At 42.2% G+C, this 23152-nt stretch overlaps 1 protein-coding gene across 5 annotated transcripts in view; it reads right to left on the reverse strand.

The window, feature by feature from the left end:
* Pals2 (protein associated with LIN7 2, MAGUK p55 family member) overlaps positions 1 to 21148 on the reverse strand; it is a 90362-nt gene extending 69214 nt beyond the window's left edge. For 2 of the 5 annotated variants that reach the window (XM_021165217.3, XM_021165218.3), the window contains exon 1: positions 20890 to 21148. The gene's annotated coding sequence lies outside the window, so the exon portion shown is untranslated. Of the gene's footprint in view, positions 1 to 20228; positions 20439 to 20465; positions 20636 to 20889 lie in introns of those variants that run through there. The other 3 variants (XM_029478381.2, XM_029478379.2, XM_029478380.2) reach the window with 3 other exon arrangements.
* Between the last annotated feature and the right edge of the window lie 2004 nt (positions 21149 to 23152).

The raw sequence follows: 23152 nt of genomic DNA on the forward strand, positions 1-23152 counted from the left end.
GAGAGGCCCATTGGTCGTGCAAACTTTATATGCCTCAGTACAGGGGAACGACAGGGCCAAGAAGTGGGAGTGGGTGGGTGGGGGAGTGGGTAGGGGAGTGTGTGTGGAACTTTTGGGATAGCATTGGAAATGTAAATGGAATAAATACCCAATTAAAAAAAAAGATTTCCTCTTTGTTTTATACTTCTACATGCATAAAAGCTAGCATCTTCCTCAGCCACAAATAATTACTTTTCCATTTTTCTAATTTGAATTTCATTCCCCCCCTTTTTTAAATTAAGGTTTATTTATTTTTATTTTATTTTTTTTAATTAGGTATTTTCTTCATTTACATTTCCAATGCTACCCCAAAAGTCCCCCATACCCTCTCCCCCATTCCCCTACCCACCCACTCCCACTTCTTGGCCCTGGCGTTCCCCTGTACTGAGGCATATAAAGCTGGCAAGACCTATGGGCCTCTCTTTCCAATGATGGCCGACTAGGCCATCTTCTGATACATATGCAGCTAGAAACACGAGCTCTGAGGGGTAATGGTTAGTTCATATTATTGTTCCACCTATAGGGTTGTAGACCCCTTTAGCTCCTTGGGTACCTTCTCTAGCTCCTCCATTGGGGGCCCTGTGATCCATCCAATAGCTGACTGTGAGCATCCACTTCTGTTTGCTAGGCCCCGGCATAGCCTCACAAGAGACAGCTATATCTGGGTCCTTTCAGCAAAATCTTGCTAGTGTATGCAATGGTGTCAGCATTTGGAGGCTGATTATGGGATGGATCCCCGGGTATGGCAGTCTCTAGATGGTCCATCCTTTCGTCTCAGCTCCAAACTTTGTAACTCCTTCCATGGGTGTTTTGTTCCCAATTCTAAGAAGGGGCAAAGTGTCCACATATTGGTCTTCGTTCTTCTTGAGTTTCATGTGTTTTGCAGATTGTATCTTGTGTATTCTAAGTTTCTGGGCTAATATCCACTTATCAGTGAGTACATATCATGTGAGTTCTTTTGTGATTGGGTTACCTCACTCAGGATGATGCCCTCCAGGTCCATCCATTTGCCTAGGAATTTCATAAATTCATTCTTCTTAATAGCTGAGTAGTACTCCATTGTGTAAATGTACCACATTTTCTGTATCCATTCCTCTGTTAAGGGGCATCTGGGTTCTTTCCAGCTTCTGGCTATTATAAATAAGGCTGCTATGAACATAGTGGAGCATGTGTCCTTCTTACCGGTTGGGACATCTTCTGGATATATATGCCTAGGAGAGGTATTGCGGGATCCTTCGGTAGTACTATGTCCAATTTTCTGAGGAACCACCAGACTGATTTCCAGAGTGGTTGTACAAGCTTGCAATCCCACCAACAATGGAGGAGTCTTCCTATTTCTCCACATCCTTGCCAGCATCTGGTGTCACCTGAGTTTTGGATCTTAGCCATTCTGACTGGTGTGAGGTGGAATCTCAGGGTTGCTTTGATTTGCATTTCCCTGATGATTAAGGGTGCTGAACATTTTTTCAGGTGCTTCTCAGCCATTCGGTATTCCTCAGGTGAGAATGCTTTGTTTAGCTCTGAGTCCCATTTTTTAATGGGGTTATTTGATTTTCTGGAGTCCACCTTCTTGAGTTCTTTATATATATTGGATATTAGTCCCCTATCTGATTTAGGATAGGTAAAGATTCTTTCCCAATCTGTTGATGGCCTTTTTGTCTTATTGACGGTGTCTTTTGCCTTACAGAAGCTTTGCAATTTTATGAGGTCCCATTTGTTGATTCTCGATCTTACAGCACAAGCCATTCCTTTTCTATTCAGGAATTTTTCCCCTGTGCCCATATCTTCGAGGCTTTCCCCCACTTTCTCCTCTATAAGTTTCAGTGTCTCTGGTTTTATGTGGAGTTCCTTGATCCACTTAGATTTGACCTCAGTACAAGGAGATAGGAATGGATCGATTCGCATTCTTCTACATGATAACCGCCAGTTGTGCCAGCACCATTTGTTGAAAATGCTGTCTTTTTTCCACTGGATGGCTTTTGATCCCTTGTCAAAGATCAAGTGACCATAGGTGGTGTGTGGGTTCATTTCTGGGTCTTCGATTCTATTCCACTGGTCTACTTGTCTGTCACTATACCAGTACCATGCAGTTTTTATCACAATTGCTCTGTAGTACAGCTTTAGGTCGGGCATGGTGATGCCCCCAGAGATTCTTTTATCATTGAGAAGAGTTTTTGCTCTCCTAGGTTTTTTGTTATTCCAGATGAATTTGCAGATTTCCCTTTCTAATTCATTGAAGAATTGAGTTGGAATTTTGATGGGGATTGCATTGAATCTGTAGATTGCTTTTGGCAAGATGGCCATTTTTACTATACTGATCCTGCCAATCCATGAGCATGGGCGATCTTTCCATCTTCTGAGATCTTCTTTAATTTCGTTCTTCAGAGACCTTAAGTTCTTATCATACAGATCTTTCACTTCCTTAGTTAGAGTCACGCCAAGGTATTTTATATTATTTGTGACTATTGTGGTTCATTCCCCTTTTAACTGTTCTCCTCCACCTTGCTCCAGCTTGTAGCAGCCTCTAGAGGTGAGCCTGCACTGGGTACTGTCTCTTCAGGACTCCACTCTGCTACTGCTCTCTTCAAATTTCTTCAATGAAATCAGGAGCAGCCTGACAAACTAATCACATACTCTATTGAAATCACAGGCTATCACTGCCTGTGCTGTGCCTATCAACTTGACATAACCCTGGACACATCTTGGAAGAGGGAACCTCAACTGAGAAAACGCCTCTGTATGATCAGCATCTTCACAAGCCTGGGGGAGGGGGGCACTTTCATGACTGATAATGGATATGGTAGCGCCCTTTGTGTGCAGTGCCATTCCTGCGCAGGTGGGCCTGAGCATAGAAGAAAGCAGGATGAACAAGCTAGGAAGAGCAAAACAGTCAGAAGCCTCAGAAGCCCTCGCTTCCCCTGACCATAGATTATAACCTACATGTCAAAGAAACCCTTTCCTCCCCAAGTTACTTGTGGTCATGGTATTTTATCACAGCAGTAGAAACCTAACTAAGACACCGCTGCCAGTATCCCTAACAAGTGCATTCTTCTCAAGGGACCTTATTTATTTCTGGGGCTTCAAGTAGTATCAATATGATGACTTCAAAACCCCAGTTACAGGACAGAGCTCTTCAACTGCCTCTTAATGCACTCCATCAGGGAGTCACAAAGACTGTTTTTACCATTTTTAAAACTATTCACCCACCTTACCAAGCTGAGTCCTCCTATTATAGAGCCAAACTTTCATGTATATTATGATGTCATTATCTGTCCATTCTCTTTATAACTTGACTCTTGGGCTGGAGAGATGGCTCAGCATTGTCTGCTCTTGCAGAGGACCCTTGTTCAATTCCCAGAGCCCATATGGCTGGTCACAACTGTCTATAACTTCAGTTCCAGAGGATCTGACATCCTCTTCTGGCCTCCATGAGCAGAGACATCCATGCAAGCAAGACATCTATACACTTGGGGAAAAATAAATAAGTAATCAAAAACCTCATGTTTTTTCTTCTCTAAAATGCTTCTACTGGTCTACCAGGCCACGACCCTTCCTCCATGTTGTCCATGTCCATTCTATGTTCAAACATATCATTTACACTGACCCATGTGAGATACAGTTCTCGGAAAGAAAGTTAAACCTACATTAAAGCAAACCAAACAAACAAAACAGAGCTTGACTAAGCATTGCTATTCCTAATGTTCTTTTGCCCTGCAGTCAACCCTCTTTGAAAAAGTTTTGATATGAGTTCTAACTAACAAAACAGGTTGAAACTTAGTACAAAAAAAAATAAAGTTTTACTATTAAATCAATACGGTCTGAAAGAATTTTTATAAATCTAATGAGCACTAAAAAAAAAAAAGAAACAGGCCATAGGATCAATGCCACATTTTATTAATTTTAAACATTTGCGTCATTTAAAATGAGTACCTCAAAACTATTAGACTGATGAATCTTATCAGTAGACTGTTTCCAAGCAGCACACATGTTTACTTAGAAAAATAAGCCAGGCACGCCTTTAATCCCAACACTTGGGAGGCAGAGGCAGGCAGATTTCTGAGTTCGAGGCCAGCCTGGTCTACAGAGTGAGTTCCAGGACAGCCAGGGCTATACAGAGAAACCCTGTCTTGAAAAACCAAAAACCAAAACCAACCAAACAAACAAAAAAAAAAAAAAAAAAAAAAAGAAAGAAAGAAAAAGAAGTAGACTTCAGAGAGATCCTGTCCTGCGACAACTTTGTTTTGCAGCAATGAAAATCAAACTCACAGCCTGGCACATATTAGCCAAGTGCTTTACCCCTGAGTTACATTTTTCTAGTTCAATTCAGTCAGAATAGAAATGACTGGAGAAAAATCACCTGCCTCTCTGCTTATCCACCTCTGTGGCACTAACTTTAAGCCACTACCACCTGTGCTGCAGTGGTCACCTGACAAATTCCCCTATTTCAATTTATTTATCAGCAATATTCTCTACAGAGTAGCTAGAACTGTCACTTAAAACATAGCACAGATCCATCCTACTGCTCTTTATTAAAATTGTCCCCCTATAAACACACCACACTCTGGCCCACAGCCTGCCATGGCACCTGCTTGAACCTCTCTGAGTTCATTTCTGATAGCTCCTTGCCTCTTGTCTGCTAACCTCCTCTCCTGTAAATGTGTCCCGCCCAGTCTGTGTCTTTCACTTACCTAGCTAGCATCTTTTCCATGTTCTACTATCCCACTTGAAATCACCTAGAGATTCCACCTCCCTTCTTCCTTCCCTGTCTTTCTTTGTTTTCTTTTCTTTCCTTTCCTTTCCTTTCCTTTCCTTTCCTTTCCTTTCCTTTCCTTTCCTTTCCTTTCCTTTTCTTTTCAAACACAGGGTTTCTCTGTGTAGCTTTGGCTGTCTTACACTTTGCCAAACTGGCCTCAGCCTCACAGAGATCCGCCTAGCTAAGCCTGAAGCACTAGGATTAACAGCGTGCAACACCACTGCCCAGCAGTCCCATGAATCTTTATTTTCTTCAGCACTTAGTGTAGTTGTCACCTCCTCAGGAAGTAAACCCAATGCTCCCTCTACCCTAAGAGCACCCAACCTGTCTCTTATCAACACACTCACCTAGCTGTTCCCTCTGACACTCAAGACACTGCCTTGATCCACAGCTGGCACTCAGGGACTTTTCAGTGTCTCATGTCTGTGAAAGCTGTGTCTTCTAGGATTCGCACTCGGTATTTCCCATAAAATGTTCCAAGGGCACCAAGTGTGCAAACCTCACCATGGTAACACCCAAATCTGTTCTGTGCCACCTCCCTCCCCGCATTCCCTCTTAATTAAAGCTAGCAAGTGTAACTAGTCACCCTCGTATGCTCTCCATCACAGAGACCTTGGAAATTCAGAATTTTGTATATTTGCCTTTTGCTATTCCACTGTCACTACTTTAGTTTATAACTTATTCCCTCTCATGTCAAAATCTAAAACCAAGTTTATTTTTGTGCTGCTGTGATAAAACACCCTGACAAAAGCACCTCACAGGAGGCCTGCTCTGGCTCACAGTTCGAAGGCACAGTCTAGCAAGGTGGTGTGTGTGTGTGGGGGGGGGGGGTGTCAAGGAGGAAGAACAATGAGTGCCTGCTGTTACTCAGCTCCCTTCTCCCACTTACAGAGCCATGATTCCAGCCAGGGAATGGTGCCACTCAGGGCTCAGGCCCTTCCACTTCAACTAATGAAACCAGAATACCCACAACAGGCACCCAGAGGGCTCTCTCTCGGGGGACTTCAGATCCTGTCAAGCGGATAATTAACAGTGGCCTCCACATCTTGCTATGGTTTGAGTATGAGTTCTCTCACCTCAAACTCACAGTGGTGCTTAGTCTCTATTGAGAGATAGGAGAAGGAAATGTAACCTGACTACACTATTGATAGGCTAGGGCTTTGGAGTGCATCAGGATTAAATCTTAGAAGAGGGAGGGAAAAAGGACAGACATGCTTCCTGACACTCTACCAACATGAAGGCCAACGGCAGATGTGGCCATGAAACCTTCCAGAACTGTGAGCCAAATAACCTCATTTCCTTAATTTATCCAGTCTGTGATATGTGTTATTACTAACCTTAAAATGAATAAGATAATCTCTATTATCACCCTTTAAGTGAGTGTTCCTGTACACAAATGTGCTTCTTCTCCCCTGGGAAGTCCACTGATCTACTAGTTCACCATCAAGTACAAAATCCAAATTCTTCCTGTGGTTCTGCCCTATTTTTCCGTACAGGGATTTACTCATGGTCTCCAGTAAAGGATTCAAAGTTCAAACTGAGCAAAGAAGTTACAGTAAAAACCCTTAGTAAACATCTGGAAGAATGTGCCCCTAATCAGGCTACATGGAATTACCTTGAATAAAAACCCAGCCAAGCAAGAGCACAAAGTTCAAAATGCCTAACTGAAAAGACAATAGAAAGGCAGGCTGCTGAAGAGGAGAGCAGGGAACGCTGGGTAATCTTGCACTGTAGCCCTTAGAGGCACACACAAGCTTATCCCAAGATTTTCTCTGGGCCTCCCTTGAGAATGTGTAAATACAAATATTTTTCCTTTATAGGACAGTCAATACCTGCTGTGTAAAGTTGAAGACACAGATGTTTTCTAAGATGCACAGTTTATTTTTAAACATAACAGTGCCACTCCTCTGCTGAGAGGGCCTTGGAAATGTGCTGGAGCATTATGCTGTGCCAAGGACCCATGTAGCTTTAAGGGTGATTCTCCACCAAGGATCTGGCCAAAAACACTCTTCACTGACTGGTAGGAAACACCACTAGTGTAACAACTCTGAAACTGTAGCAATGATTCATCTTATGAAAAAAGAGTAGAGAGAGAAACTTTATTTTCTTTTTATGTAGCTCAGGCTGGCCTTGAACTGAGATATCCACCTGCCTCTGCCTCTGGAATACTGGGATTGAAAGCATGTGTCATTTTGTTTATCATGTGTCTTAGTTAACTGCTCTATTGCTATGAAGAGACACCATAACCAAGGCAATTTACAGAAGAAAACATTTACCTGGGGGCATGCTTACAGTTTCAGAGGATTGATCAATGACCGTCATGGTGGGGACTTTGTAGAAGGCAAACATAGTACTGGAGAAATAGCTGAGCTGAGCTAAGCTTTACATCCTGATCTGCAGGAAGCAGGCAGGGAAAGACAGACACTTGGGTGTCTAGCATTGGCTTCTGAAACCTCAAAGCCCACCTCCAGAGGCAGATTTTTTTCCAACAAGGGCATATCTATTCCAACAAGGCCACACCTCCTAAACCTTCTCAAACAGTTCCTCTCCTTAGTGACTAAGCCCTTCAAATATATTAGCCTATGAGGGCCATTCTTTTTCAAACTATCACTTCATATAACAATTTCTTTTAAATGTTCATTTAAAGTAAGTATTTTATAAATAAGTAATGGGTCTGGGTTTGGTGGCACCTTTAATCTCTGCACTCAGGAGATAGAGGCTGGCAAGTCTCTGTGATCTGTGAGTTCAAGGCCAGCCTGTCTGCATGGTAAGCTCCCAGCAAGCCAAAACCACAAAGGAAGACTCTGTCTCAAAAAAAAAAAAAAAAAAAAAAAAAATTAACATAAATAAGTAAGTAAGGGGACTGGGCCTGGTTAAACCCTCCCTCAAAGCACTAGGGTCAGAGAAACACAACTGAACACCCTGGAATTCTTGGGCTCCTAAGAGCAGTGTGTGCAAAGCTTTTAGCTAAAATATCTCAAGCATTAAACAGGCTTACAAATGCTCACAGTAGCTGGGCATGGTGGCGCATGCCTTTAATCCCACCACTTGGGAGGCAGAAGCAGGCGGATTTCTGAGTTCGAGGCCAGCCTGGTCTACAAAGTGAGTTCCAGGACAGCCAGGGCTATACAAAGAAACCCTGTCTCGAAAAACAAACAAACAAACAAACAAACAACCTTGGCTGGGTGGGATCTCCAGTCATCAACACTCCGTAAATCTCTTTATCTCCTTCCTTAGTACCTTTCCAACAAGTTGGCTCATGGTGCAGCTGCTTTTGTTCCTTTGGATTTGTGAAGCCCTTCATAATTGCATCCTTATATTTTACATAGTTGAGAAGTTATATATTTCGAACCCATGTTTTTAGAGTTCTTTCCTCAGCTTTAAGGGCAGTCCTGAAGGTCCCAGCGTTTACCATTTTGCCACAACTTCACCTCTCGGACTCATGCTGTCACTGATTACCATTAAAAGTCATTAAAAGGGAGGGCATTCCTTGAAAGAGGAAGTAAAATACATAATAGGAGCAAGCCTGGCAACCACAGCAGCCATCTACACACAGAGGCCCATGCTTGCTGGCCCTGTCTTAGGGGCAGGAATGCAAATGCATTGAGCTAATAAGCATTGATGTTTCTTTAATCTAAAAGTGAAATTTCATGTTCACTTAGTAAATACCTGATGATAATTTGGCATTAAAGACATAATACGACTGTAAAATACATTTGCTATGTTGTTCTTTTATGCAATCAAGAAAAAGACATCAAAGCTGATCAATGCTAAAAACCACCTTAATATCAAATACTCGAATACACGTCATTTCTATGGCTGTTAAATCTTGTTTTTAATATTCTGTGATCAATATTATCATATCCTTGCTACCATTAATATCTTTATTTTGGGGAGACTAGAGGGGGAAAGACAAAGGGACTGAAGCAGGCCTCTTTCTATAGCACAGGCTACCCTAGAATTCTCTATTCCCAGGATACCCTAAAACTTGCAATCCTCCTGCTTCATCCCCTCCTGAGAGCCAGGATTATAAATATAACTCAACAAGATCAGCTTGGTACCTTAATTTTCTAATTTTTGTGATTTCTGTGGTTCTTCTATACCTTACGTGACAACCCCCATACAATTCATGCATCACAGTTACTGTCCTTTCCCTGAGATTGGCAGTGTGTTGTGCAGCGATAGATGAAATCCTACTTAGCATTTTATACCTAACTAGATGGTCTCACATGAACTCTTTCATTTTTTAAATTAAACAATTATATACAGTTAAGAGTACTAACACTTAGGGAATATAAGGATTTATTATTTTAAGGAGGACGGGGCAGAGGGTGTATACCCAGTGTGTGTTCCCCCAACACACACACATGACCTAAAATAACTTTAAAGACCAGATCAGGGCTTATCTGAAGAAAAAGACAAGTTCTTGGGGAGCTCTCAAACCTGAAAACTCAGAGACAGACTGCATAAGAATCCCTGGAAAAGTTTAAAATGTGTCCCCTAAGGCATTTGGTTTGTTATGGTGGGTTCCCAGCACCCCTCAATTTACTCCTTACCGCCGACTCTGACCACCTTTAACCTGCAGCTAGCAGCTTCTTTGTGACTGCAAAAGGCTATCCCACAACTCACTTGGAAACACTTAACTGGAGAAAAACCTCTGCTTTTCTGTCTTCGGGAGTGTTTGTATTTCTCTTCTGACCATCTAGGCTTTCCTCTATGCAGCCCGACTCCTTCTGTAGCACCCAGAGCTGCCCGAATCTCCCTGATCTTTTCCATCCTGTCTGCACACTGCACACCTCATTCCTAAATTCATCCATGTTACTCATTCCATGGAAGGCCTTTCCCACCCTTGTCAATTTCTAACCAATTCATGGCCACCTTCTAATTGGGTGCAATCAGTTTTATAGTCTTCAAACTTATCTCAAGATTAATGCAACCAAACAGAGAGCAAGTTTCTACCCATAGGGAACTTTCTTTTTTTTTTTTTTAAACGTTATTTCTAAATAATTAAAATTTTATTTATTTATTAGGGCTGGATACGTGGACATCAGAGGACAACTTATCAGATCTTTTGTTCTACCTTGAGGGTCCCAGGGATCAGCTGGCTTAGAGGCAGGTATTTTTACTAGCTGGCCGTTCTAGATTGACTTTCTGCTGTGGTGATAAAAAAAAACTGGCCAAAATTAACTTGTGGAAGAAAGATTTATTTCATTTTACAACTTCCAGGTCACAATCCATCTCCATCGCTAAGGGAAGTTGAGGTAAGAACTGAAGGCAGGAAATGAAGCAGAAGCTGTGGAGGAATGCTGATAACCTGCTTGCTTCCCATGGTCTGTTCAGTTTATTCCCTTGTACAATCCAGCACCATGTGCCCAAGAGCAGCACCACTCCCAGTGGGCTGGGCCCTCCCAAGTCAATCACTAATCAAGAAATGCCTACTGACTTGACTGCAGGCCAATCTGATGGAGGCAGCTCTGCAACTTAGGTCCCCTCTTCCTAGGTGATTCCAACTTCTGTCAAGTTGACAGAAAAACAACCATCCCGTCCTCCTGAATAATTTTATAACTTACAATGTTATTCTTAGTAACAATGTTACTTATTTGCTAAACTTTCCTAATGGATTTTTTTTTTAGAAATTATAAGCATAGCCTATGTTCAGGGAATGATGTTTGGCTGGAGAAAACAAAGTTTATTTCCTCAAACTATACACTGGAATCTTGTATTATATATATTTGAAGCTTCCAGAATATTCATATTCAGATTTATTTTCAGTGAAAATTTTTACTGAAAAGTAACAAAGTATAAATAGATCCTTTTGGAAACATATAAGAAAAGAAAGCACAGATTTAGATAAAAGATAAAAAGCAAAATTAGCAGAGTAGGACTAGAAAACACTGGAGTGGAGATAAGAAAGCATAGACAGCAGACAGAAGAGAAAGAGAAAGGAGGAGAGCCCTCCAAGGAAGAGCTTCACTGCGGCCGTCTTACCGACACTGGCATGAAACGGAGTGGAAGCACAGCCTGCTAGGCTACAGCAGGCTCAACAGGAGAAAAGGCTGCTAAAAGCGTTCCCTGACATTCCAGCTGTACTATCTGTGAGACAGTAGACTGAGTCAGGAACTTTAAAGAGAATGTAAGAAAATTTTCACGTAACTCGAAAGTTTCTCTCAACAAGCAGTGACTAAGTGTTTAAGCAATGAATTGCATATTATCGTGACTTTCTAAATTAAGTAGCATAAAATGTTGAAAATATGTTCTTTTAAAACTCTCATTGGGAGACCATTAAAATATCCTAAGAACTTTTATGAGTTCATTCACAACTTCAATCTCCTTAACCTTATTTACCTACAAAGTCAAATTCCGTCATTAAAAAAAAAAAATCTGCTTTGAAGTTTTCAAGAACTCAAACCTGACAATTTATGAAAGCTTGCTAAAACTAGATTGCCCAAAAAAATTCAAATATCTTAAATGGCTGAATTTTTTTCATTTTTCTCATTCCAAACAAGTACTGGTTTTAAAAAAGAAAATAAAAATGATTTAAATATATTAGTGTAAAAATCAGAATGATTATTTCCAAAATAGGTAACTTCAACTTTACTCAATTACCCTAAGATCCAAAGACCAAAGCGGCAGCTAGAGTACTAAAAGATGAACAACTTTCCTTTAAAAAAAAAAGTTGAAGCATCCACAAAACAGTATGTGCATGTAGCCATACATAATAAATTCAGTTGAAGATAACCATACTCCTCTGAAATGCTAAAAGTACCCATTATATGATAATGAGCTACTATGGATCTATTAGAAGTATATATATAGATAGATAGATAGATATAGATATGTATATATATATTGCTTTATTCAAAACAAGATGCCACCTCATTGAATACTGCTTGTACTCTACAGACTTTTAGCAGAAAAATACAAGAAAAACTGGGACTGTGTGAGTTATAAAACCTTCATGCTAGAAGGAACTCAGCTCACCTACTGCACTTTCTCAGTCAATATTTGATTGATCATTGTAAATACATTGAAAGGTCAGATGAAAATAGACAGTAACTAGTCAACAGATCATAATTTAAAATAAAAATTATTTTCAAAGTATTTACTTAAACCTATATTGTAGGAAGGAAAAAAAACTATGAATCAAAAAAGGGAACTTAACTAAAAATCTATTAGGTATTAGATTCTGTGCATCCCACACTATACCATACAGTAAGAGAAAGCAGTTCCTGCCTGAATTACATTTACTGAACACCTAAAACGTTATAGTTTATTTATATTAACCAATTAAAATCATAGACAGTATGGCAGTGCAGCACACCTATAATCCAAGCACTGGGGCAGGATGATCACTAAGTCAACACCAGTTTGGGGTTACAGAGAAAGACCCTTTCTCCAACGACACTGTGAAACTTTCTCACAGTAAACATACTGTTCTAACTAAACAGAGCTCCATCATCTGAACATTATAAAAGAACATCGGAAAAGCTGAGGCTACTACCCCGAACCAACACCCTTATCGTGTTGAGAAAAAAATATGGGAAAAGAAAGAAGAAAATAATATTTTAAATAAAACTTTTTAATTAATTTAAATTTTAAATTAGAAACTTTAACGTTTCTAACTTAAATTTAAGCTTAAAATTAAATCAAAAATTTAAAAATTACTGGGCGTGGTGGTGCACGCCTTTAATCCCAGCACTCGGGAGGCAGAGGCAGGTGGATTTCTGAGTTCGAGGTCAGCCTGGTCTACAAAGTGAGTTCCAGGACAGCCAGAGCTATACAGAGAAACCCTGTCTCAAAAATAAATAAATAAATAAATTTAAAAATTAAAAAAATTATTTTTAAAATTTAAATGTTTATTATATTTAATAAAAAGAAATGTTTTTAGCAAAAAATGAAGTATAAAGCAGATGCTAATAAATCATAAGATGATAAATCATAGTAATATTCTATAGTTTATAAATTCTATGATTTTAGTATTGTTATAGTTAGATTCAGTTGTCAACTTGACACAAACTTAAAGTCACCTATGTAGAAGGCACCACAACTGAAGAATAGCTTAGACTGTACTGTGCCCTGGCTGTATGTCTTTTTATTAACTATTAATTGACATAGGAAGGCCTGGCCCACCCATCTCTAGGCAGGTAAGTCAAGCCTAAGAAAGCTGGTTGAGCAAGCCAAAGGGAACATGCTGTGTCAGCAGCTGTCCTCTGTGGCTTCTGTGGGACTATGTCAGATGATGGAATATAAACTATAAGCCTAAAATGAACCCTTTCCTTCCCAAATTGCTTTTGGTCGTATTATTTATTACAGCAATAAAGTCAATTAGGACAAGATTAAACAAAATTCCCTGAAACATGCAAGAATTTCTAAAGAAGTACGACATCAGCCATAGTCATCTCACTAGGTTAGAAGCTATGAAAATAGGGGGGATCTGAAAATAAGATTTCAAAACACACTACTTTATGTATATCTTATTGTATATGATACAGACTATGGTACTGCAGGTATCAAGTTCAATAGCTTGGAAAGACCCAAAGACACTAAGGGACAAAACAAGATTAACTGTTATAATCAAGGGTGGGCAAGACAGGCAAACAACTGTGGAGTCCCCACCTCAGGATCACCTCCACTACCAAGCCAACCTCTCAGTGCTAAAGTACCACAGGAGGGAGGAGCCAGAAGTCCTGGCAAGACACGTTCCTAAAATCAGCACAATAACATTTATGTTTTAAGTACTTACTTATTAGTTAAGTTACTGATGCATCATTTTTTTTTGTTAACTCAAATCAATAAACACACACACACACACACACACACACACACAGAGAGTCACTAAACAGCCCTGGATGGACTAATTGTTCTACAGCTTAGCAAGCCTCTCAGACCTGTCATTCTCCTGCCTCTGCAGCCTCAGTACTGAAATTCCAGGCATGTGTCACCACATCCAGTCAGTAGATGCCCTGAGACTAGTGTTTATCAACCCATGCCACTGACATTGTGGGTGACTGTTGCTTTCTTTCCAGGGCTGTCCTGGGCAGTCTTTGCAGCACCCCTCACTTAGAATCCGGTCACCCATTGCAACACCTCTCATCTGTGACAATGAAATACGCCTGAGGACAGAGTGTCAGCAAAATTATCCCTTGTTAAGAAAAACTACTATACAGAAGGAGAACGGGGTAGGAAGGATTTCTTAGCCATTCTTCCTTTTCTAAACCAAACTAAACACATGCTCTTCTGAGAGGCTGAACGAAGGTCTTCCTTCCCCAAGGAATCCACCCTAACCTCTGGGAACCCAACACTACCTCCTCAAGGAAAAACATAAAGAGTGAAATCATGTTAAATAAGGATCTTTTGAGGAAGATGGAAGTGGGGAACAGAAAAGATACAGAAATGGGAGGACGGAGCTGTGAGCTTTGAAAGGTGGCCTTCAGGTGAGAATAATGAGCCACAAGCTAAGGAACGCTTGTGAGAAGCTGGGAAAAAGCAACTAAAACCGCCCTCTGGGTCCCTGAACAGGCAGCCTGTGATCTCCCGATCTGGGCCCAATACTATTGATTACAGGCGTCTGGCTTTCAGGGTGGTGAGAAATTTACTGATTTTTGTTTAAGTCAGTAAGTGTGGCAATTTGTTTCAACAGTCAAGAAAAACTAAGAGACTCCAAAAGGATTTTATTTACATTTTAAAAATCTGCTGTTAAACCTGCAATTAGTAAATGAAATCATGTGTAGTGAGCACTTAGCATAGCTCCTGAACCCTGCCAGGCAAGTGGGGAGAGAAGATCCAAGGTTCCTAAGAATGAAGACACAGAAACCAACTTCACATAACAAACGTTACACAAGTTATGTGGTACAGTTTGTCTTGAATGAAAAGAAAAACGGTGGATGAGGTCAACCAATGACAGTTTCTTGAGGAAGGAAAGCCTGAACCCTTACTATTAGAGATTGAGAAAAAGAAATGATCATGGGCAAAGCACAGGAGTGTGTGTGTGTGGGTGTGTGGGTCGAGGAGGAGTAAGCCTCCTCTGCCTGCTGCAGTGAGGACCTGCCTGATGTGGGAGAGGGCAGACTGAGTGCTAACGTTAAGTAATCTAAATAACACAGAACCAACCTCAAAAACACTCTTAATAATCTGGTAGTAAACGGACTTTTTCACAGGACATATTCATTTATACACAAGCTGTGGCTCTTAGGGGCTTTTATCAATATAAACATGCTAGAATTGAAATCCTTTACCATGGGGTAACTACAAAGGCCGGGTACTTACACAGAGAGCACACTGTACCAGTCACTCTGCAGCAAAAGTACCTACAAAACCTCATAAAGCAAATATCTTTAAACATTTAACTAAACGTCCTTACATTTCCCAAAGCCAATACTCCTCCTCCAAGATGAAGGCCCTCGGAAGTCTCCCAGGTCTCCAAGCCTGTCCTCACTTCTTTTCCTGAGCATAGAGCACATAAGTCATTCTCCTCCCACTCTCACAAACTTCCAGCTGTCTGTCCACCCACCTTTTCCTAACACCTCTCCTACCCAGCTAATATCTCTGTGCTACACAACAAGGTAACACAAAACATCCAATTGCACGCAATGCAGTGAACAAAACTTTCTTCAAACTGTCTTGTTGCTCACTTGTTTGTTGTTGTTTCTGGTTTTATTTTAGTTTCTGTTTTGGTTTTTGAGACAGGGTTTCTCTGTGTAGCCCTGGCTGTCCTAGAACTCACTCAGTAGACCAGGCTGGCCTCCAACTCAGAGGTCTGCCTGCCTCTGCTTCATTAAAGGCGTGCACCATCACTGCCAAAAATGTCTTAAGTACATTTGCAAGTGACATAACATTTGTATTAAGATTTCTTCCAAAGACACCAAATTACTTTCTGATTTTTTATAAAAGTAATAGGTTTAGTTCCTTCCACTCAGTCTTCTAGGTATCAGAATAAAAGAGAAGGTGACCACCTGGTTTTTGCAGAGTAAAAGAGAAGGCCAGTTTCGTTAGCTTCATGAGTGAAGCCAGAAAGTAGTTAGTGTTCAGATAAATAAGATGCATGTTAGTTCTTCAACCTCTATGTCGATTTGTTCATGTTTCTAGCCTTTCCTTAATTTCCAGCAGTCACCTTAATGTTTTTTAGAATTCAACTGCATCTAATTTTAGTACTTTGTATTTCTGTAGCAATGCGAGAAAACTGGATAAGCTCCATCCTCTTTAAAACCATTAGCAGAACATCTTTGATCTGTGAATTTGATAGATGAAAATGGTACATAATAGGATTTCTTGTTTTGGTTAGTTTTTTAAGCAGGGTCTCACTGTATAGTTTTGGTTGCCTTGGTTTCCTGAGTGCTAAATTTACAGACATGTGTTGCCACACCCAATACTCAGTTTTGGTTTATACTTGAATTATATATGAGTTTGAAAGTCTTAACATATGCATAAAATAATTTGGATTTCCTATTTTCAGATTCTATCCATGGCTTTTCCTACTTGGTGTTAAAATCTTTTGTTGGTTAGTAAATATCCTTTACATATTAAGGAAGTCTTTTTTTTTCTTTTCTTTTTTAAAAGATTTATCTTATGTATGTGAGTACACTATTTCTCTCTTCAGACACACCAGAAGAGAGCATCAGATCCAATTACAGATGGTTGTGAACCACCATGCGGATTCTGGGAATTGAACTCAGGATCTCTGGAAGAGCAGCTGGTGCTCTTAACTGCTGAGCCATCTCTCCAGCCTGGAAGTCTTTTGTCTTCAGTAGAAATCCAAGTATTTCCCCAGTTTCTTTATTATCATCATTTTTATTATTTCATAATATACTGATTCTTTCATACATATATCGTTCTTAAACAAACGTAAGCTCTTCTCATTAAGTGTAATTCTTTTGTATATCCCTAGTAGAATGCTTTTCAGATATATGGAACTGAAGCTTAAATTAAAGGGTAAAGATAAAACTGCTTTTGGAATGACTGAGCATAGATCTTATCATGGGGTGTCTACTGGGAATGCACACGGTTACAATAAGTACCACCAAGTTCCGGTAGCGTAAGCCAGTCTGCCAAACTGAAGTAAAGAGCAACCAGTACTGACTGCTGTCTCAGGTTGTAACAATACAGAAGCAGCCGGTGGGCATATTTCTACTAAGAGGAACAGAAAGTGCTCCTCTGTAGCCAGAGTAAAGCAACAACAGGAGCTGTAGTAGGAAGGGTAAGGAACCTACCAACAGGGAGTCTAAAAGAAAAGGCGGAATATGACAAGCTGAGTGACATGCACAAGATAGCAAAGAGTGGGGAAAAATCTGAAAATAAGCTAAAAAGTGAAACAAAACAAAACCATAAAACAAACAAAACCTACTCACTGTATTGTCTTCTATTTCAATTTTCATTCTACCTTAAATCTGTGATAACTTCAAAGGGGAGGCCTTTTGAAATTACCATCCCCAGGTATTTAAAACAATACTTAAGTATCAGTGGAAGCTAGCAACAAATGAACATTTTTAAATAAGCAGAATATGTCTCTTCCGGTATGTTACACTGAAAAACAAACAAACATACAAACAAACAAGCGGGCCTGAGCATTCAAAGAGCTCACGTCTCTTCCAGGACTGAGGTGCAGTTCTCAGCACCCATATGCAGGACCTCACAACCGCCTGTAAGCTTTCAATGGCTCCAATGGCTTCTCCTAACCTCCATGGGCAACACGTGTGTGTGGTACACAGGCAGACACTCAGGCACACCCACACGCATACAAAATACATTTTTTTTTAAAGGAAAGGAAAGATGAATTTCAGGACAAAACTAAAATTGTCTTAAAGTTTCTTTTAAAGAAAAAAAAAAAGAAGCAATTTAGAAGATGGGAACTATTCCAAATTGTTCACCATTATGTGGATGAATGTACCATGCAGAAAATTTGAGAAAGGTCTTCGAGTTATTCTATCATAATTAAGGGAGGCCATAAGTTACCTTCTCTCTGACTTGCTAAAATGCATTTTACTTTGTTTAACTGAGCTCACATTCTGAAATGGCCAGAACAAGGTTAAATATTGTCAGAAAAGAGAATGTATAAATCTGACTTTATTATACTACATAAGAATAATCATAATTTAACGGTCAGAGTATAGGTTTTAACACAAGACCACCTTTTCTCTGCATGAATATGAACACAGATTTAACTACAAGAGATGCTTTGCTATCTCTTCCTCTAAAAGTTTTTAAAAGGAGCCTAATCTGCTTTAAAAACGTTTGGAATTAGTATATTTCATACAAGAGTGATGATCTCCCCAGACCCTTCAACACGACTAGTATCTGTGTACATCAAGCCTGCACCGCTTCTAAGATTAATGCCAGTAAAATCAGCTCTCTGAAAGCACTCATGAATCCAAGGTTTCATGGTTAGTTAGCCCATGGAACTAGCAGTAGCCCAAAAAGTACGCTGTTACTAAGTCTATGAGGAGAGGTACTTTGTGAGTGGAGTGGAGTGTGAGTTAAAGGAGAAGGCATCACACACACTGAGCTCCAGACTCCGTTCTCAATGCAGCCTCCTTAGCAGCCGCTCCAGCAGTTTGGCAAAGCGCCCAGGACGATTAGCAGCCAGAGCATGCAGAGCAGGGATCCTGTTGAGATGAACTGCAAAGGCTCCCCCAAGTGGTCACAAACAAATGACAGCCACGTCTGGGCTAATCACTGCTGCGGCTTTGACTCCAACCAAAAATACTCTAAGTAAAGCTGGTGCCTATAATTAGAGAAAAATGTAATCAAATACTAGTACCCCACACGAGAGTAGCGAGAGCATCATGATTTCAGATCCCATGTTTATGAACAAGCACTATTTTGGAAGGAAAAAAAACTAACAGTAAAACAAAACTACAATAATTTTTCTCGATAGATTTTTCTGGGGATGACAGTTCTCTCAAAGAGATGAGTACTTTTCAAATCTGCTTGCCCATCCCTAAATATCAGCATATCCTAAGTAACTACATCTACTTGAAGATCAGTTCTGATACAAATTTAGTTACGTATCAAAAGAAATACATGGAACATGAGAATTTATCAGCTCTACTACATATCCAACTTACAATTTACAAAAGTTCTCTTCTCACTAGTAATCCGCATTGACTGTACATGACATAAACAATACAATCAGGTCTTCCTACCTTTCTCTGTATTTATTTTATTAGTGTTTTAACTGTCTGAGTCTTGGACTAGCTTGAGCTCTGTATTGTTTGCAACTCTCTCAGCAATGATTTGCGGATGTCCCCCACTTCTGATAAAGCTCAGATGTCCAAAATGTGCAAAGCATTTCATTAAAACATCTGCTGTCTTCTGATAACCATCCATTTTTCAGTGGTAAAGCTTATATAGGTATGGTATAGAGTCAAACAAGCAACACAATTTTAAAACATTATAAAACAGGTACCCAGGGTCTTGTGACTTTCTTTCTTTTTTGTTTTCAATCTCAAATTTAAAGGGAAAGGAGAGAAGCAGCCTGGGTAGCCTTCTGACACAATTTCAGCTTCAGGAAAAAAAAAAAAAAAATGAGCTTAGGAAAAAAAGCAAATTGCTCCTTCAAATATTTTTTTTAAAAAATTATAAAATCCAACAGTTTTCCTGAAGAGGAGAAAAAGGATTGTCTTATATAGAGCTATCAAACTTAACTCTAACAGCTTGATATTTTTACCTCAAAACTTTGTGTGTGTGTGTGTGTATTTCAATATTCCAAGGTGGAAATGAGATTCACTGCAATAATTTACAAGACACACACACACACCATAAGCCCGCGCTCCTACATAGCCTGTAGTCTCCATAGGACAAAATAGAGCAACTCAAAGTGTAACCATTTTTGCATTATGTAACCCTAATTTGGAATAAAAGAAACATGAGCCTTACAGAACAATGTATGTATTTAAACAATAATTTAATAATTTAAATATATGAAAGCTTTAAGAAACAAATGACCTCAAAATGAAACAACCCCCAAAGTTATTTGTTTACAGAGCAATAAGGCCTCTAACCACAAAACTACAATCAGGCCTAGTAGTTTATCATAACCACACAGTCAATGGCTGGTGCCTTGTTTGACCAGTGTACCAAAACTATCTCAGCCTTGGTTAAGGGTAAATTACCTCTCCTAACACATGAGACGTATGTAAGTTTCCAAAAAAGAAATAATGACCTGAAACACTACATGGGAAGAAATGGCTGCTAACTCATATTCCAAGTGAAGACCAATTTAACGCACCCCGAATGCTGTCAGCTATATGACAAGGAACCCCATTCAGGAGGGCTAAAGTAAAATTCCAAGAATTCCCAGAGGCGTAGGAAAAGAGTAAAAGCATGGCTAGCCTGACCTTAACCGGCTGCTTTTTGAGTAATGCGGAGAATTTTCTGAGCCTTGCCTACAGCCTTGAGTCTCTTCCTCATCCTCCTTCTCCCCACCTACACAAATACTCACCCCAGAAAAGGGGAGCTTAATGAATGTTATCTCGAGCTGCGATCCCAGGAACTGGTACCTTGAGAATAAACTCCCAATAAAGTGTTTAAAAAAAAAAAAGAGTCCCCCCAGCAAGAAAAATAACCAAAGACACCCCAACCAATCCACAAGCTGTCACCGCGCTGTCCGATCTTCCATCCACTCCTCTCCGGCCTGCCGTCCGGCCAAAATAGAAGTGGGGGAAGAGAAGGCAGGCACCTTTCTGCTTTCAGGCAAATGTGTCCTGGCTCCGAGAGCACGCGCTGAGCGGCGACCGCCCCCGCAGAGGCGTGTGCTCGCCCACGGCCACTTTAGCCAAACAACTGGAACCTCGTGGCTCGGAAGTGGCAGCAGGAGTTGCAGCAAGCCTCCACCCGGGGATCTCTGAGCCCCCAAAGGTGTCAGTCCCAGCGCCAGCCCGCTCGCTCGCCCGCCCGGGTCCACGCCGAGGCGCCCGCGCCGCAGAGGAGGCGGCCGGCCCCGCCCGGAAGGGGCGGCCCGCGGGGGACGCGTGGGGCGAGGGGCGCGCGAGGGACACGCCGTGGCTCCCGCGCCCAGGTGGCAGGGGCGGGGCCCGCGTGGCGCCGCCGGGCTTGGGGCGCCCGGGCCGGCCGTTACCGCACCGCGTGGGGCCGCCACTCACCGGCTCGCACCTCGGCCGCCTCCGCGCCGCCGCTCCACTCATCAGCCGCGGGAGCCGCGCAGCCCCATCTACCGACTCAGGGGCTCGCGGTCGGGCGGCCGACTTCCGCCGTCCCCGCCGGCCTCGCCCTTCGCCCGGCTCCGGGCGCTGCCGCTGCCCGCCGGCCCGTGCGGCCAGCCTCTCTCAGTCGCTCCGCTCCCGCCGTCGCCGCCGGGGCGCGCTCCTCCCGGCCTCGCGCGTGCGCCGGACGCGGCGGAGCGCGCGGACTCGTGCGCGCGGAGATTTCCCCCCTCCCCCGCCAGCCCCCGCCCAGCCCGGCCCCGCCCCTCGGTTGTGGCCTGGCCGCCAGGTGCTGCCACCAGAGGGCCCCGCGGGCGGGTCCCTTAGGGTCGCCTTGGCCCAGCGCGCGTCCTCCACGTTCTGTGGGAGAGGAGCGGGAACGGCCGAGAGCGGCTTATAGCACAAAGGAGACGCGAGAGTCCTGGAGCCCGCGCCCGCCACTCTTCTTACAGCCCTGACTCCGAGGTGGACTTGAAGGGGGACTGAATTTTCTCCCAAAGGCCCAACCCGAGGCGATGGTTCACACCCGACAAATGAAAGGACACTAGCTTCTTTCATAGTGCCAGGGCTCGGGCGGGATCGTGGAGCGGGCTTAGCCAGACCCTCCCAAACATCTGGCTTTCCCAGACCTGGGAGGAGGAGGACGGAGTACTGTGCCTCCAGCCGCGACCCTGCGCAGAGTGGGATGATTGCTGATGGGTGCCCTCTCAGAAAGTGTCCTTTTGACGGGCGTGTAGCTTTAATTTTTTTTTTTTTTTTTTTAAGCTAAAAGGAACTGAGCATTGCACTGTAGCAAACGCTTCTGGCTAGAACTACAGTAGCAGTGCGAGAGCTTCCAGTCCCTTCTGAGATCTCTCTGCAAGCTCTCAGATCTGTGCTGTGGACTCTCGCAGATGCTGTCATAGTCTCCCTAAAATTGAAGCAAGTAGTACGTGTTCTTTCAGTGGAGCAACACGTCTCCTCAGTAGCTGTAGAAAGTGCAAGTGGAACTTCTCCTGTGACCATCTATCTGGTGGCTTCCTCTGCGTAGCCTCTCCTAGCTTCTAGCACCTTGCACAGCTCCTCCACAGACTGGCGACAAGATTCAGAGATGGGCTTCTGAGATGTAATGCACTGCCTGCCTACTTTGAGGATGTAGCTGGCACGGAAGGGAGTGGGGGGGGGTAAGGGGGGACTCTGATTCTGTGTCTTAAGAGGGCCCCAGTGAGTTTTGTCTTTAGCGTCAACCAAGCATCAAAGATTAATTTGCTCTGCCATGAGGATCATTAATTTTGCAAACCAACATGTAGGGGGACTTTGTAGAGCGTTAATTTAGAACCCTTTTTCCTGGAACAGCAAACCTGAGAAAAGGAAATTGGAAGCAATTAAGAAAAGTGGAATGTGCCGAGGAGCACGGAGTAACTTTGGGTAGGTATTGTGGTCCCCTTATAGCCAAGTTCGCCTTGTGAAATGAGACCGAGTGGGCTCGGTGCCCAAAGGTGAGAAGTAAGACATAGGCAGAGGGTATCATGGTTTGACCTCTCACGGTGGTGTGGACTCTTTGGGGTTTTCTTACTTTTCTGGATACTCAGTGGCTCCTTCCTGCAGCACTCTACCCCACCTGTAAACCTTTAGAAGGTTGCCCTTTCAATTCCCACTTCACCACAGACGTTTCTAGCCAGTATTGTAGCTGCTCTGTAGAGGGGCAGGAAGTGACTGCCATTTCTGGGTATGCTGCTCCCTATATTGCACCTTTATTCTCTCAAAGGTCCAGTGGAAACAGTGTACTAGCCTTTCACACTCTACTCTGTCCCTACAAACAGGAGGAAATTGGCTAAAGGAGGTTTGAGGGGGAAGTAGAGAATCTCTGTCAAATCACAGCAAGCAGACCTCTAGGACCAGCCCTTGCCAACACTCTTGTCCCGTGCATCTGAACGTTAGAGAGGCTGATTACTGTTGCAAGCTCATCCTGAAGATCAGAGAAATGATTTCGCTTTAATGGCTGTCTTCAGCCACTTCTTCCCTAGGAGTTTTTGCCAGTGAAGTTTTCTGTCAGTGTCTGTTTTATCAAACACTCTTGTACCAGTTATACCATGAAGCAGTACTTCTTATTATAAATAATAGCCCACCTTGAGACATTCTGCCCTTCTTCTAAACTGTAAAAGTGGGACATGCCAGAGTCCATTGAAAATGATCTGACTTGAACATGGACACCCCCGCCCTT

Source organism: Mus caroli, unplaced genomic scaffold (genome assembly GCF_978045245.1).
Source record: "Mus caroli unplaced genomic scaffold, Mus_caroli_1 scaffold_7, whole genome shotgun sequence".
Taxonomy (NCBI): Eukaryota; Metazoa; Chordata; class Mammalia; order Rodentia; family Muridae; genus Mus; species Mus caroli.